The 11,796-nt window shown below is 48.1% G+C and overlaps 2 long non-coding RNA genes and 1 pseudogene across 3 annotated transcripts; all 3 read left to right on the forward strand.

Annotated features, from left to right (window-relative positions):
- The first annotated feature begins 236 nt into the window (after window positions 1-236).
- LOC116554159 lies at window positions 237-3,399 on the forward strand. The gene is made up of 3 exons (XR_004270083.1): window positions 237-548; window positions 1,157-1,451; window positions 2,782-3,399. It is a non-coding gene; the product is annotated as an uncharacterized LOC116554159 (long non-coding RNA).
- A 1,157-nt stretch (window positions 3,400-4,556) lies between these two features.
- On the forward strand, window positions 4,557-10,111 carry LOC116554161. Its single transcript, XR_004270085.1, has 3 exons — window positions 4,557-4,713; window positions 8,964-9,060; window positions 9,676-10,111. It is a non-coding gene; the product is annotated as an uncharacterized LOC116554161 (long non-coding RNA).
- A 741-nt stretch (window positions 10,112-10,852) lies between these two features.
- LOC116554160 lies at window positions 10,853-11,584 on the forward strand (annotated as a pseudogene). Its single transcript, XR_004270084.1, has one exon. The product of XR_004270084.1 is annotated as a peroxiredoxin-1 pseudogene (transcript).
- The last annotated feature ends 212 nt before the right edge of the window (window positions 11,585-11,796 follow it).

The following is an 11,796-nucleotide window of genomic DNA, read 5'->3' on the forward strand; positions in this document are numbered from 1 at the left end:
TGACCAACATGGTGAAACCCCATCTCTACTTAAAAATACAAAAATTAGCTGGATGTGTTGCACCTGTAATCCCAGCTACTTAGGAGGCTGAGGCAGGGGAATTGTTTGAACCTGGCAGGCGGAGGTTGTGGTGAGCCGAGAGCATACCACTGTACTCCAGCCTGGGCAAGAGAGCAAGACTCCGTCTCAAAAAATACATACATACATACATACATACATACATACATACATACATTGCAGGAGGAAAAATAGGAGATGGATTTGTTCCCAATTTAAAAAAGAAAAAGAATTGGAAATTTAAGCACATGGACATTTGAAGATTTTGGATGATTACTTTTAGATGTGATAATAGTATTGTAGTCTTTCTTTGGCATTCTTTTGGCATTTTTATCTTTTAGTTTGTCATCTATATGTTTGCTAAAATAGTTATGGATAAAATGAAATGATGTCTTGGATCTGCTTCAACGTAGCACAGGAAAGGGCCATGGCCGAGGGTGTGGATGAAGCAGGATTTGCTGTGACTTGACAGTTGTTAAAACTGGTCTTAGGTACATATGGGTCCATGTTATTCTATCTACTATTGTATATGTTGGATATTTTTCACAATAATAAAAAAAGATTAAAGTCAATATGTATTACAACCTAAGTGAGAACGATGGCATGCTGAACACATTTTTTAGCCTTGCCTTCCCCTCGAGGCCTCACTGACATGACAGTAAAGAAATATGCAAGAGACTAAACCCACAATGGAGGGAGAACTAGAGTGGGTTCCTCAGTGGACCAGCGTTAATAGCATCTGGAAGATGAAGTACCAGGAACACTGAGGATAAAAAAGAGCACAAGAAGGCTGGGCACAGTGACTCACACCTGTAATCCTAACCCTTTGGGAGGCCAAGGTGGGCAGATCGCCTAAGACCAGGAGTTCGAGGCTCCAGTGAGCTGTGATCCCGTCACTGCATTCCAGCCTAGGCAACAGAGTGAGACCTGTCACACACACACACACAGAAGCAATCTAGAATGTCCAAAAGCAGAAGCAGATTCAGGCTTTGTAAGACCTAAAGTTATGCAATTTTTAAAACAGCTTTATTGAGATGTGATTAATGTACAAAATCTGCACATATTTAAAGTAATAATTTGATGAGATTTACATTTGTAGACAGCACAAGACCATCAGGATGATGAACATGCCCATTATCTCCAAAAGGGTCCTTATCTGGCTGCTTTCACCCAGTGTCATTACTTTGGGATTCATCGATGATGCATGTATCGGTAGCTGGTTCCTCTCTATGCCTGAGTAGCATCCATTGTATGGATGTACCACAGTTTATTTGCTGTTCACCTGTTGGACGTTTGGGATGTTTTCAGTTCTTGCCGCTGGCAAATTGAGCTGCTATGAAAGTTCACATTCATGTGCCAGTGTTTGCATCTCCATGTTCTTTCACTTCTTTCAGGTAAATACCATGGAGTGCAGTGGCTGGGTCATATGGTACGGGTGGGCTTAGCTTTTTAAGGAACTGCCATCGTGTTCTCCAGAGTGCTCACACGTGCCACATTCCCACCAGCAGCAAGTACCAGTGGCTGCACACCCACTCCAACTGTGATTTGGCCGGGCTTCTTAATGTTAGCCATTCTGCTGGGTGTGTGCTACCATCTCGTGATTTTAACTTGCATTTCCTTATCAGGACATCCTTTCACAAACCCACAGACCCTGCTTACCGTTTGTATCTCTTCCTTAGTGAAGTACCAGCTCAAATCTTTTGCCTAGTTCTTAACAGGGTTGTCTTATTTAGTTCCGAGTTCTTTGTTTATTCTGGATACAAGTCCTTTTGTCAGAAATTTGTTTGCAAATATTCACTCCCAGTCTATGGTTTGCCTTTTCATAACGATATCTTTGGAAGACCATAGTTTTCTATTTTTACAAAGTCCAGTTTATTGATTTTGTTAATAGTTCATGCTGACCAGGCGCAGTGGCTCACTCCTGTAGTCCCAGCACTTTGGAAGGCCAAAGCAGGTGGATCACGAGATCAGGAGTTCGAGACCAGCCTGGCCAACATGGTGAAACCCCTTCTCTACTAAAAATACAAAAATTAGCAGAGTATGGTGGCGGGCACCTATAATCCCAGCTACTCAGGAGGCTGAGACAGGAGAATTGCTTGAACTAGGGAGGCAGAGGTTGCAGTGAGCTGAGATCGTGCCACTGCACTCTTGCCTGGGAGACAGAGCAAAAAAAAAAAAAAATAGTTCATGCTTCTTGTGTCCTAGTGTATTCGTTTTCTGTCACTGCTGTAACAAATTACCACAGACTTGATGGCTTAAAACAACAAATGTATTCTCTCTCAGTTCTTGAGGCCCAAAGTTCAACGTCAGTTTCACTGGGCAGAAAAGGTGCCCACAGCACTGCACTCCCTCCGGGGGCTCCAGGGAAAATGTTTTTGAGACAGGGCTTTGCTCTGTCACCCAGTCTGGAGCACAGTGGTGCAATCACAGCTGGCTCACTGTAGCCTCGATCTCCCAGGCTCAAGCAATCCTCCCACCTCAGCCTCCCAAGTAGCTGGGAATACAAGTGCGTGTCACCCCACCCAGCTAAATTTTGTATTTTTTATAGAGATGGGATTTCCCCATGTTGCCCAGACTAGTCTTGAACTCCTGGGCACAAATGATCTGCTAATCTGGGCCTCCCAAAGTTCTGGTACTACAGGCGTGAGCCAAACCTGGCACCAGCATGGCAGGGGCAGTGTTTGTGCTTCATGCTCCCAACTCGATGGCCGTGGTTATCTGCAGGACTGGCTGATTCTGCTGTCCTGGCCATGTGGTTGCTCTTTGCTCCTGCCCAGTTCTCAAGTCTGGACCCTCCCAGCCACCTATGAGCCCTCCAACGCTGTCAGCAAAGGTCTTTTCCAATTTAATCAGCCAGGGCTGGTCTCTATTACGTGCAACTCAGAAACTTTCCTGATAGAGGGTGTTTGCCAAAAGCCCATTGTGAGCACCATGCTTGGCTGTGAAATATGAGTGGCATTTCCATGTCTGGGCAACAAGCGAGTGTGCTGTCATCAGCACCGCCTGCTTCTCAGCTTTGTTCTGGGGGGCTTGGGCCATGCCCTAAGACAGGATGGAGAAATGAAGCTTTAAAAATACCAAAAACATACACTGTCTCCATTGCCCACTATCATCCTCTCCGCATGTAAGCTCCATGAGGGTACGGATCCTTGTCTTTTAGGGTTATTGATGTACATTGAGCACCTAGAACCATGCCTGGTATATAGTAAGTATTCTGTTAACATTTGCTGAATATAAATTCACAAAGAATAATAAAATTATTCACCTAAAAAATCAACTGGAAAACTATTTGAACAAATAAGAATGCAATAAAGTGTGTATTAAGAGGTAAGCGTATATAAATCCATGACTTTTTTTTTTTTTTTTTTTTTTTTTTTTGAGACGGAGTTTCGCTCTTGTTACCCAGGCTGGAGTGCAATGGCGCGATCTCGGCTCACCGCAACCTCCGCCTCCTGGGTTCAGGCAATTCTCCTGCCTCAGCCTCCTGAGTAGCTGGGATTACAGGCATGCACCACCATGCCCAGCTAATTTTTGTATTTTTAGTAGAGGCGAGGTTTCACCTTGTTGACCAGGATGGTCTCGATCTCTTGACCTCGTGATCCACCCGCCTCGGCCTCCCAAAGTGCTGGGATTACAGGCTTGAGCCACCGTATGACTTTCTTATATACTGGTGATGACCAGTTTGGAGATGAACAACACCTGATTTGTAAGAGCAACAACAACAAAATCTAGGAAGAAATATAAGAAGAAATGTTCAAGCAAAGGCTCATGCCTGTCATCCAGTTACTCACGAGGCTGAAGAGGGAGGAGCTCTTGAGCCCAGGAGTTTGAGACCAGCCTGGACAACATAAAGAGACCTCAGTTTTTTTTTTTATTTCAAAAAAAGATTTGGGAGGCTGAGGTGGGAAGATCCCTTGAGCCCAGGAGTTTGAGACCAACCTAGGCAACATGGCAAAAACCCATCTATACAAAAAATTAGGTGCACCTGGTGGCAGTTGCCTGTGGTCCCAGCTACCTGGAAGCTGAGGTCAGAGGATCACCTGAGCCGGGGAGGTCAAGGCTGCAGTGAGCCAAGATCGTACCACTGCACTCCAGCCTGGGCAACGGAGTAAAAGAGAGAGACCCCTGTCTCAAAAACAGAAAGAAATGTTCAAGACTCAAGATACATACAAAGAAAATCATAAAACTTTATGTTAAAATATAACAGACACTATTCAGGGCCCCCAAGCCCTACCCAGGACAGTGCCCAAGCCAGCCACATCTTCTTTAAAAAAAAAGAAAAAGAGGACATTATTAAGAATGTAAGACATAGCATGTTCTTAAAGGACAAAACTGATCTTAACGGTGATCATAGGGACAGCCCAGCTTCTCCCTAGCCTTATCTGGGCCCCACAATGTCCTGAGCACTTGACATTGAACGACCCCCTTTAACACTGTCCAGGACTCATGCAGGCAGGAATTATACTGTTTTTTTTTTTTTTTTTTTTTTTTTTTTTTTTTTTTTTTTTTTTACAGAGTGGAATATCCGTTTTATTGAAATAAAATGGATTTCCATAGATTCACTCCGTGACTCAATTGAGAAGATATCTACCACCCACACAATAGGCAAAAGATTAGTGATGGAATATGCAAATGGATGTAAAAATCATGGTAAAGGTACAAACAACACAATCTCTTTTGTTCGTTTTTGAGACAGAGTCTCACTTCGTTGCCAGGCTGGAATGCAGTGGTACGATCTCAGCTCACTGTAGCCTTGGTCTCCTGGCCTCAGGCAGCCCTCCCACCTCAGCTACCTGAGTGTTGGGGCTACAGGTGCACACCATCATGCCCAACTAATTTTTTTTTTGTATAGACAGGATCTCACCATGTTGCCCAGGCTGGTCTCAAACTCCTGAGCTCAAGTGATCCACCCGCCTCGGCCTCCCGAAGTGCTGGAATTACAGGCGTGGGCCACTGTACCTGGCCCAAACAATACAATCTCATAAGTGGAAAAACAGCTGGCATCTCATGAAAACAGAGACATGGCCAATGAACTGAAAAGATGCTCAGCCTTAGCAGTCCCAGGGATGTCATGCTAAAGCAGTGAAGCCCTTCCTCCTCTCCAGCTGCGCTCACTGCTGGGAACTGGTGGCTCAGGGGTCTCTGTCCTGCCTGCTCACCCTTCACATCCCCTTGCTGCCTGTTGATCCTTATGCCTTGGTCCAGCTCCATCTGCTCATTCCCTAAAGTGTCCCTTTCCTTGTGTGGCTCCCAACTGGCCAAGCCCAGCTGGGCACCCGGCCTGCACACAAGCTGCTGGGAGTGGAAAGAGAGGAGATACAGACATTCGGACTGGTTTCATTTTAAATTCATCGCCACCAGCTTAAGCAGACGCTTGTTGACTACTACATTTACCCAGCCTGGTACCACCGAAACACATCCTTGTGTCCTGCCACACAGAGAGCGCAGAGCTGGGATCACACTGCCTGCCCCTTCTAAGTGAAAGGTTGCTGGCCAGGCGAAGTGGCTTGTGCCTTAATCCCAGCACTTTGGGAGGCCAAAGCAGGCGAATCACAAGGTCAGGAGATCGAGACTATCCTGGCTAACATGGTGAAACTCCATCTCTGCTAAAAATACAAACAATTACCCGGGCGTGGTGGCACATACTTGTAATCCCAGCTACTCAGGAGGCTGAGGCAGGAGAATCGCTTGAACCCAGGAGGCGGAGGTTGCAGTGAGCTGAGGTTGAGCTACTGCACTCCAGTCTGGGCGACAGAGCGAGACTCCATCTCAAAAAAAAAAGAAAAAGAAAAAGAAAGGTCACTGAGCACGGGAAGCTGTGCCTTTGCAGGCAGGTCAAGGGCCTGGCTTTTGGGACCCAGAGGGGCCTCGTGTGAAGGGGAGTGACGATGGGCTTGTCTAGAATCTGCCTGAAGCGGGGACCTGGAAGAGTGAAACTGAAGGAGGCTGAAGTATTCCCCCAAAGGCAGGCAGACTCCAGACCCTGAAAAAGTGGCCCAAGAGGGCGGGTCAGCTTTGGTCACCTGGGAGGCCAAGCAGCATGTAGGGAGCAAAGACCTCTGGTCCTCGCCACTGGCTCTTGGGCTGTCCCCAGAGGATGAGGAGCTGCAGCTGGAGTGGAAGTGGGCAGAGCCCAGGCTGGAGCAGGAGGCATTTCACCTCAGAGTAAAGTTGGGAGTTTTGGTAGTTACACTGGCTGGGACACAGTGATTACTTCGCTGAGACCAAATCGAAATGGGCTTGAAAATGGGGCAAGATTTTACCCTGGCAGGGAGGAGAGGACACTGGGGGAAGGAACGATACAAGTGTTTTCTCTTATATTAATAATTCTCAAAGCTGCAAAAGTGGGTGGGGGGTTATTCAAACAAATGTAACTCTTCTGTTACCTTCACACATCAGTGACACCAAATGCACAGACGGGACCATCAGGGGCTGGCGCCAGAGGGATTATTCCTCCACCTCTGCAGCACCTGCCTGTGTGCTTGCAAAGGGTTCTGTCTCCCTCCCTCTTCCAGGAAAACACTTTTCTGTGATTTCACAATGATATTTGTACTATGCCGGGGCTATTTTTAGGAGCTGGTGTGATGAAATACTCAGCACTGTACACAGTGTGCACACACGTACGTCCCGCCTGTCTACTTGTTCAGCATGCCCGGCTGGTGAGAGAACAGGGGCCTTTGGAAAGCAGAGGGTGATCTTTGATAAGACGCTGGACCGCTGGCCCGAAAGCGCTGAAAACAGGAAGTGGCCACGAGACTCAAGTCACATTCCTGCCAGAGGCTGGACGCAAGCCCTCAGGCCGGGGATCCCGGGAACGCTGGACTGGTGGTGTTTATTTGTCCTTGGGTACGTGAAGCAATAGCTCCGTTGCTCCTCCGTGAGGAGATTGCAGAATGTTCTGGCTAGAATAACCAGTCAAGATGGTGTCAGAAGACGAAAGTACAGCAGATCTAGTTTAGAGGCCTTCATTGGCTTGTGTTTGTTCTTCTAGAATGAGCAACACCTCATTCTATAACATAGAGAAAAGGGTCAAGGAAGCAGAAACCAGAACACAGAGCTGATTGGTCTCTTCAACGTTAAAGGTTTAAGCAGAAGGCCTCCTTACTGTGCTGACTAAAACCGGCCTGGCTGGGAATTTGGCTGCTATCTCTTCCTCTCTCCTGATTTCTGAGAAGCTCAGATAAACAGTTTCCACTTGGTGGTGGAACTCAGCACAAACAACCCTGTTTTGGTTTCGTCTGTTGGGCCTAGGGCAGGCGCTCTGTCCCAAGCCAGTGGTCTGCTGGCATTTCACTTCCCAGTGACACGGCACCAACATGCCTAACAAACGCTCGTCTGTCCTGTCAACCCTGTGTGTCTCGTTTTTTTATTTTTATTTTTTAGAGACAGGGTCTTGCTCTGTCTCCCAGGCTGGAGTGCAGTGGTACAATCATAGCTCACTTCAGCGCTGACCTCCTGGGCTCAAGGGATCCCCCTTCTCAGCTTCCCGAGGAGCTGAGAGTGCAGGCATGTATTACCACGCCTGGCTAATTTTTAACTTTTTGTAGAAACAAGTTTTCACTGTAGTGCCCAAGCTGGTCTCAAACTCCTGGCCTCAGGTGATCCTCCCACCTTGGCCTCCAGAGTGTTGAGATTACAGGCATGAGCTGCTGCACCTAGCTCTGTCTCTTTCAAACACAAGTCCACAGTTTTGCTGACTCCTGGTGGCGATGGGGAAAGGCCAGCAGGGGGTAGAGAGGAGGACACAGGCTTTTGTCACTGTGAGACGAGGCAGTGGGAGAGTCTGCAGATACCAGGGGACCAGAAAGCAGGGGACAGCTAGGGCTGGGGTCTGGGCTCCACTACTAAGGACTTGTGTCACTTGGAGAAGCGACTCACCTCTCTGGAGGTCCCCATCTTTAAAATGAGGGCACCATGGTGATTCCGTGAGTTCACGAGGGCACTGCATTTAGTGCCTGGCAAATTACAGTGCTTGGCGGGCGATGCCTGTGTCCGACACTCCTCCCCTGTGTTGTGACCTCCTAAGAGGCAGTGAGGGGAGGTGTGGTGTCCTTATCTAATGCAGGACGGGAGGGGACTGAGGCTCAGAGAGCCCATGGCCGCAGGAGCTGGGACTTGAAAACAGGCCCTCATCGCTCTTAGCACTGGCCTCATCTCGCTTCCTATCACCAAAAAAAAAAAAAAATCAGTGATCAGCTGGAGGGGCCCATCGGGGCTGGGAGGGTGGGAAGAGTGGTCCCTCCAAGGGGACCCAGAAAATGCCAGTGTGGCAGTCCTGGGGCCCCTGGCTGGGCAAGTGGAGGCAGAGGCTGTAGCCAGAGGACAGACCACTGGCCGGAGCCTGAGCCGGCAGGACTAAACCTCAGCCCCCTCAAGAGCCCCAGCAAAAGCCCAGCCCGGCACAACTGCTTTGTCCCTTGGTGGAGGCCCCCAGGCTGCAACTGGAATGGCAGAGCTCTCGCTCGAAGCTCTGAGACACTGTCTCCAAGAGTGCTGCCCTTCTTAGCCAGGCCCTGTCCCTGGGTCAAAGGAGAATGGCGGGGCTCTCTGGGGGTATGATGGAGGGGATCCAGGTCAGGCTTTGCAGGGGAGGCCCGATGACCAGTTACCAGGTCTAAGCTCTGTTTTTTTTGTCTTGCCCAGATTCCTGTCTAAGGAGTCTGAGGAGTCATGCCCTACAGCCCATAAATTCTCATCAGATGGGTTTTATTTAACCTTATATATTGTGACTTTCCAAGCTGACTCTGGCGTAACATTACGAGACAAAGAAGAAAATGAAAATATTTTACCCCAAAACACGATTCTCTGCCATATGTTGAAATGGCCCTGCAAAGCTGTCCTTTGTGGGGGAAAATCTGCATCTGTAAAGAATCTCTAGTAACATAGCTAGATTTTTTTTCTTCCAGGCCCTCCCAATCCTGAAGCGATTAACTAAAAGTCTAGCACCTTTTAAACATCTGAACAGGAAACATCTGTCATCTGTTGTCTCTAAGGGCCGCCACTGTAAAACTCCAAAAGAACCTTGGTCTCCACAGTCTTTTATCTTAACCTGAATATTTCCTATTGATCCCAGGTCTTCAGACAAACTCAACCAATTGTCGACCAGAAAACGTTTACATTTACCTATAGCTTGGAAGCCCCACCTGGAGTAGGCCCGCCTCTCTGGACCAAACCAGTGTATTTCTTAAATGTATTTGATTGATGTCTTATGCCTCCCTAAAATGTATAAAACCAAGCTGCACCCCGGCCACCTTGACAACATGCCCAGGCTGGACTGCAGCAGCACGATCTAGGCTCACTGCAACCTCCACCTCCTGGGTTCATGTGATTCTCTTGCCTCAGCCTCCTGAGTAGCTGGGATTATAGGTGTGTGCCACCACACCCAGCTAATTTTATGTATTTTTAGTAGAGCTGGGGTTTCATCATGTTGGCCAGGCTGGTCTCGAACTCCTGACCTCAGGTGATCCACCTGCCTGGGCCTCCCACAGTGCTGGGATTACAGGAGTGAGCCTTGGCGCCCAGCTGGGCACATGCTTTCAAGACCTCCTGAGGGCTGTGTCACTGGCCATGGTCACTCATGTTTGGGTTAGAATAAATCTCTTCACATATTTTACAGAGTCTGACTCTTTTTGTCGACACTCAAGAACAGCCAAACTTGCCGGCGGAATGAAGTTGCCTCAGGTGAGTAAACGGGGCCATGCTATTTGCCAAGACACAGCTACAGGAAGAGGAGCCAGTGGGAGGTAGGAAGGCAGGGAAGGAGGCTTTGAGGGGGGCTCACTGTGCCTGAGGTGACTGTGGAATCAACATCCAGGTGCAGGCGGGACTCAGGCTTAGCATCCCCAGGAGAGAGAGTAGGGGCTGGGGGCAGAGAACCTAAGGCTCATCTCACTGACTTCCTATAACTGAATGAAATGGAAAGTCCCCATCTCTCCACACAAATACCAAAAGTTCAGTGGCTACTCCCTTTGCAAGCCCCACTTTTCTGCTCTGCAGATGAGAAATGAAACTACCTACGGGTCCCCTCCTGCAAGCAGTCAGACTGGTCGTGAACCAAGTCTCCACGTGCAGCTTTGTGACTTCACTTCAGCCTCTGATTGGCCACCTTCCACAACCAATCAGACTGGTTGCAGGCCCTGCTTCATGTACATAGGGTGTAAACCAGGGAGTGGGAACCCTCTAGAGGGTGTAAACCCAAGAAAATTCTGTAGGCAGTGCTCTCGATGGGTCCTCTTCTCTGGCCTGCTCCTGCGCTGTGGACTGTACTTCTGTTTTCATAAATCTGTGCCCTTCTTTGTTTGCTCTGTACGTTTTGTCCAATTCTTTGTTCAAAACACGAAGAACCTGGATGCCCTCCGCCCGTAACAGGGTGATCTGGTACAGCTGCTGGGAAGAGCCAGGGCTGCAGTTGCCCAGAGGGTAGGCAAGAGTTATCCCGTGTCTGCTCCCGAAGTCCAGGAATTAGCACATACCCACCCGCCACAAAGGCTGCCCCCAGTCTGGCTGCCCAGCATCCAGCCATGCAGGTGCACACCCTCTGCCGCCCTCCCTCCCCACGTGCAGGTGGGAGGCCAGGATGCCCAGCTGGGCACAGTTTTTCCTCTCCTAGCACCATTTTCACTCGTTAACATTGAGGACTAAGCTCTGATTTTTAAAATCTTGCCCAAGTTCCTATCTAAGGGGTGTGGGGAACCATAAATTCTCATCAGATGAGTTTTATTTAACCCTATATACGGTGACTTAGTTTCCACGATGACTCTGGCACATCATTACGAGACAAAAAAAAGAAAATCGGGGTCCTCTTTCTGTCCAGTGGTTTGTTCTCGGAGACTTGTGTCAGGACTGCTGATAGGAAGATGTCTTCAGGAAATGCTAAAATTGGGCACCCTGCCCCCAACTTCAAAGCCACAGCTGTTATGCCAGATGGTCAGTTTAAAGATGTCAGCCTGTCTGACTACAAAGGAAAATATGTTGTGTTCTTCTTTTACGCTCTTGACTTCACCTTTATGTGCCCCAGGGAGATCACTGCTTTCAGTGATAGGGCAGAATTTAAGAAACTCAACTGCCAAGTGATTGGTGCTTCTGTGGATTCGCACTTCTGTCACCTGGCATGGATCAACGCACCTAAGAAACAAGGAGGACTGGGACCCATGAACATTCCTTTGATATCAGACCCAAAGCGCACCATTGCTCAGGATTATGGGGTCTTAAAGGCTGATGAAGGCATCTCATTCAGGGGCCTCTTTATCATTGATGATAAGGGTATTCTTCGGCAGATCACTGTAAATGACCTCCCTGTTGGCCGCTCTGTGGATGAGACTTTGAGACTAGCTCAGGCCTTCCAGTTCACTGACAAACATGGGGAAGTGTGCCCAGCTGGCTGGAAACCTGGCAGTGATACCATCAAGCCTGATGTCCAAAAGAGCAAAGAATATTTCTCCAAACAGAAGTGAGCGGGCTGTTTATGCCAGGCTTGCAGTGGGCAGCCATGAGAACAAAACCTCTTTTGTATTTTTTCCCCCATGAGTAAATCACAAGACTTAAAAAAAAAAAAAAAAAAAGAAAACCAAAATATTTTACCCCAAAACAGGTTTCTCTGCCATATGTTGAAATGGCCCTGCAAAGCTGTCCTTTGTGGGGGAAAATCCACATCTGCAAAGAATCTCTAGTAACATAGCTAGACCTTTTTCTTCCAGGCCTCCCAATCCTGAAGAGATTGACTGAGAGCCTAGCATCTTT

Source organism: Sapajus apella, unplaced genomic scaffold (assembly GCF_009761245.1).
Source record: "Sapajus apella isolate SASKATOON/1434 unplaced genomic scaffold, GSC_monkey_1.0 scaffold13, whole genome shotgun sequence".
NCBI classification, from domain to species: Eukaryota; Metazoa; Chordata; class Mammalia; order Primates; family Cebidae; genus Sapajus; species Sapajus apella.